This window comes from Ambystoma mexicanum, chromosome 10, assembly GCF_040938575.1.
Source record: "Ambystoma mexicanum isolate Mex_15411 chromosome 10, UKY_AmexF1_1, whole genome shotgun sequence".
NCBI classification, from domain to species: Eukaryota; Metazoa; Chordata; class Amphibia; order Caudata; family Ambystomatidae; genus Ambystoma; species Ambystoma mexicanum.
In genome coordinates, this window is record NC_090932.1 from 276,904,870 (window position 1) to 276,910,402 (window position 5,533).

Sequence of the window (5,533 nt, forward strand, 5' to 3'; positions counted from 1 at the left end):
CAAGAAAAGCTGTTTTCCACGAAAGGAACTTGCAGGGGGCTTGATGCATAGGCACGAAGGGGGCCCCTCCATGAGACTCGACAGTACCACGTTGAGGTCAGTGGTTGAAGTGGGCGGGAGCAGTTGGGAGCGGTGCTCCTATACTTCTTTTAATTAAGTTTTACTGTTCCTATACTTTTATTTTAAAAAGAAACCCTTCCGGAATGGTTTGATTTTAAAATAAAAGTCTAAGAAGAAGTTGGCACTTGCACTTTAAGTACACTGCACTGAACGTTCCCCTAAACAGCAGGCGCATGTGTTTTGGGGTTTATATTGTGCTTGGGTGGGGCATGGCGATGGGGTTTGTGGGGGGCGGTGCAGGCCAGAAGGGAACATAGTTCCACAACTTCTTTTCGTACACTTCGACCACTGGTTGAGGTCCCATGCCGGGCAGGCACCTTCACCGGCGGGAATGATCGAAACAGTGCCTTGAGGAACTCCTTGACTGGACGGTGTGACCAAAGAGAAGACCGTCCTGGAGACCTGGTGTAGCAGGAGATAGCCACCAGATGCACTTTGCGGGAGGAGTGTGCCAGCCCCGCCTTGGTCACCGAAGGATCTGCGGAGCTGTGAGCCTCAGAGGGTTGATCTTCTGTTTCCGGCACCACGTTGCAAAACGCTTCCACTTGTGCCCATAGCACTTAAGAGTCGACAGCACTCTGGCCCTGGCAAGGACCTCCCTGCAGTCCGTGGGTAGTTCGTACCCACCAAACGCTAAGGCTGCAGGAGCCAGGCCTTCGGGTTCAGTGATCCTGGCTCGTGATGTAGAATTGCGCCACCATCTCTGGCGAGCAGAACCGCGACCACTGGCAGCTTGACTGGAGGTGATCTCCATAGACGGAGAAGGTCAGAGTACCAAATCGGCCTCAACCACGCCGGGGCGACGAGGATCATCCTGCATCGGCACCATTTGATTTCATTGATGACTCGCAGCAGGAGAAGCAACGGCAGGAACGCGTACAGGAACAGGCCGTCCCACGGGAAGGAAAGCGTGTCCCCCCCATGCTCCTCGGCTGGTGGAACCTGCTGTCGAATCTCTGGCATTTGGAGTTCATCACCGTCGCAAACAGATCGATCTGCAGTCTGCCCCACCTGAGGAAGAGGATGTTCACTTGATCCTGTTGAAGCTCCCACTCATGGCAAGAGTGCAGCTTCCTGGTGACGGAGTCAGCGATTGTGTTCTTGACTCCCGTCAGATGAAAAGGAATGAGGAACATCCCCTGGGTGATGGCCCAGTGCCACAAGTCCTGTGCCTCTCCGAAGAGCACTGAGGATCTGGTGCCCCCCTGCTTACTGATGCAGAACATCGTGGTGGTATTGTCCCTGAAGACACTCACCACCTTGCCCTTGCAGGATGGAAGGAACGACTTGAGGGCCCAGAACACTGCTCACAGTTCCAGGACGTTGATGGGGAGATCCCTCTCCTCCGCTAGCCACAGGTCTATGGCGTGGAGACATCCAGTGTGGGCTCTCCAGCCCTCCAGGGAAGCGTCCGTAGTGACAGTCTCCTGGTATGGGGGGGCTCTGGAAATCCATGCCGCCGGAGATGTTGGAGCGCACGCCCCACCACCTTATCGCTCAACGGAACTCCGCCTCAAGAACAATCCTGTCTGTGAAGCTCTCAGACACCTGGTTCCACCGAGCATCCAGGAATTGCTGAAGGGGACGCATCCATAACCTGCAGAGTCTGATTAGGTAAATATATGACAACATCATGCTGAGCAATCTTCATTGCCAACAGCTGTTGCACCTTGCCCAGTATGGCCGCTATACCCTCTTCCGAGGGATCCGTCAAGCAGGAAACCGTGTTGAGCCTGGACCCCAGGAACAGCATGCCCTGCGATGGAATCAAGCAGAACTTTGGATAGTTCACGGAGAACCCCAGATCCGTCAGCAGTCGGATGGTGCTTTCCGTGTGTTTGACAGTGACTTCCCTTGACTTGGCACGGATGAGGCAGTCGTCGAGGTACATGAACACATGTATCCCTTGTAGACATAGATGGTACGCAACTGCTGCCAGACACTTCGTAAACACCGTGGGCACCGACTTCAGTCTGGAGGGAAGAACCTTGAATTAGTAGTGCTTTCCCTGTATGACAAAGCGCAGGAACTTCCGATTCTCCTCGTGAATGGAGACGTGGACGTAAGCGTCCTCTAGATCCAGCGACGTCAGGAAGTCTCCTTTATCCAGTTGGCCGAGCACGTGCTGCAATGTGACCATCCTGAATTTTTGGGACTTGAGGTGGTACTTTAAATCCTGCAGGTCAAGAATGAGTCTCCAGCCCCTGGTCTCTTTACCAAGAAGTATCTGGAGTAGACTATGGAGGCCCAGAGTCGCTTTGGAACCAGCTCTATCGCCCCTTTTCTTAACTTGGCCCGTACTTCCTGCAGGAGCTGAGGAGTGTGCAGCTCCTGCCGGCCCACCGATGGTATCCGCGGACACTTCTGCTGGAATTCTAGAGTGTCCATCACCCATCAATCGGTAGAGATCTTTTCCCACTAGCTGACGAAGCCCGCTTGCCGGCCTCCCACCGGGGTGCATGGGTGGGGGCCCGATGCCCTGGCCGGTTGAATCTTGCGTCGGGGGCTGCATGCCGCCTTGGGAGCAATGACATCGGCCACCTCCGAAAGCTTTGCAACGACCCCTGTAGTCCTCCTGGGTCATGGAACGGGAGGGTTGGTGGTACGAGGATGATCCCCCATCGAATCCCTTTGACAATCTGCCGGATTTTCCTCCTGAGACACGAAAGGAAGAATGATGTTGCTGAAGCGTGCCAAGGGCCCAGCCCGTCTCCCTGTCAGTCTTGATGGCTTGCAATGATTCATCGGCAGCCTTCCCAAAGAGATTGTCCCCTGTTAAATGACTCCAATCAAGCAATCCCACTAAGTCAGTGCCTGGTCTGGGATGCCCTTATTTATATATTTTTATGTCCAGTTCGTGTACTCTGGATGACAACCCTTATATAACACCCCTCTCTTAGAATCCCCCTGACCCCACTGAGCCAAGAAGTAAGTTTGTTTTGCAAATTTAAAAGGTTTATTTGAGAATTAAACAATAGATATATATATCGCAGTTTTATAATAAATTAATAATTGATATCACACTTGTGAATATGAGCAGTAATCAGCAATAGGTAATCCTACAATAGCACAGTTCTGGTGACTTATGACTAGGAACAGGGGAATAAGGTATCAGAGAATGCTTTATGGTTTCAAGGAGATGCAAAGATGAATAAAAGGCAGTACAGAAATAAACTTGATATGATTTCAGCAAAAGATAATGTGATCACTTTTTCTTTGACAATTCACTCCCCCCCTATGCAATGTAAGGAGATGGAAGTAACACACACAATTCTCAGGAATACACACAAATGCAATACAAAGTTCCAGTTCCCCCCAGCGAGCTTAGAGGAAAACAGGTATGATTTTAAACACAGGCATAATCCTTTTAAATGTGGTGGCAATGAAGTGAAAAATATACTCAAATTGCTTTTAATTCCCTATAGGAGGTTCAGGGTGAGTGAGAGATACTTTAAATCAGTTCAAGCCAGCCCTATCAATGATTCAGGGATGGTTATCAAGTTGAAAACAGAATTCCGTGATCGGAGCAAAAGACAAATGTTTTTACACGTGGCTGGAATAAAGCAAAATGTCAAATCGCGGCAATTTAGTAGCGTGCGTCGAGTGCAATTACGGAGGAAGTATAAGGAGTAGAAAGACGGGCTTGTTGGAAAGCTTTAGAATGACAGAATGACCCGATTTCTAGGATGCAGTTCTCAATAGGTTAAAATAGTTTGAATTAGATTATATTAAACTAAGATATTGGGTTTTGCACAGTTCTGGCTGAGTACTCACACTATATTTTGGACAGGAATGCGACTTCGTCACGGATCGGGTCAGGATTGGCTGCGGTTCTCTCGCCACTTGGTACTGGTTCTGCGCACAGCGATCTGGGTCAGCTCTGCTTTGCTGGTCTGGCACTCGGCACTGTACGGATCTCTGGACCTCTGGTCTCTCTGGATACAGCACTGCTTTCTGGGTCTGCTGCCGGTTCTGGCAAAAGTTCTTGGTAAAGAATTCAAACAGCTCGCCCGGCTGTGAATAGTTTGGTGAGGTTTTGAGGCCTGCTGAAGAGAACTCAGCTTGTGGGTTAGGTTGTTGCTTTGAGTTCTGGAGTCAGAGTTCTAAGTTCTGGTCTCTGTCTTGCTGGAGTCAGTCCGGATCTCTGGATGTGAAGTCGTCTGTCAGCGTGCTCCGCAAGGAAATGGAAATTGAATGTCCCTACCTGTCCTGCACAGTCTCCTTTTATGTGTTTAGAAAGTGAGTGGGTCGGCTCATTCTGCATGCCCAACCCTCTCAACTTATCATTGGCCAGTTCCTCCTCTCTCCCTTGATTGAGAGAACTGAGTTGTGAGTCAGGGTGATGCTGCCATTTACAATCTATTGAAGAAACGCCCCTTTGCTTTTGCTTTAGAATTCATTCTCATAACTAAACATATTTCCCAAACGCACAAGTGGTTGACATTACATGTACAGATTGCAGATGATTTAAGGTACATTCTGGCCCAACTCTAATCTTCCTGGGGGCTTGCATTAAAAAATGGCAACTTATTTTCGTTTTTAGTTGGTTTACCAATGTTAAATCTTTACCCAAAACTACACAAATGTACACCCCCCTTCTACACATATTCCAGTAATTTACTAGGTCTCTAGCATAAGCACAGTGTCTGCAGTATTAATAATTAGTGGGGTTCGGTCCTAGGACACCGCACAAATTGGAGTTTGGTCTCAAATCGTGAGGGCCTTTTTCCATTTTGTGGACCCCCAAATTGCACATTTCTGTGAGCTTAATACAAGATTTTATAAGCAATTTAATCAAACATACATTTGCTGCAATATGAATTCACACTCCAGTCTGGCCCGCCCCTAGGAACTGGGAGAGTCAGGGATCACATGTCTTTCCTACCAGGCGGAGCTCTGTTTACAGTCAACACCCAAATCAGCATATCCTATTCAATGGAAAGAGTCTATTGCGTCGGCTGAGGTCAGCAGGCCAGGGGGCCACTCTGCCTTTGGTTAGCATGTCCATGTGATCTCCTGGCTTCTTGTGTGGAGTTCTGAGGTGAGAAGGTTTCCCAACCTCTTGGACTGTTAATTGAATCAGCCTGTCTTCTGTGAACAGCAGGTGTTTATGAATTTTAATTAACTAAAAATGCTTTGAAGTTTCCAGCTGGCTCAGGATCCTTTGGCAACTCCTGAAGTACAGTTCTACTGTCAGAGTTTAGACCAATAGCGCCGGATTGTGGAAAATGCCGGTACTGCACCCATTTTTGGGATCTGTCTTGAATTAATGCATTTCAAAAAGGGGATTTTGCTTGATAGTATATGATCCTTGCTTAACATTGTTTTGATGGGAATCCTTACAGTAGAATAAAGTAGAACACTCAACCAGGGTTGAATTTTTGTTTGGTGGTTTCGTGCCCATGATTTTAGC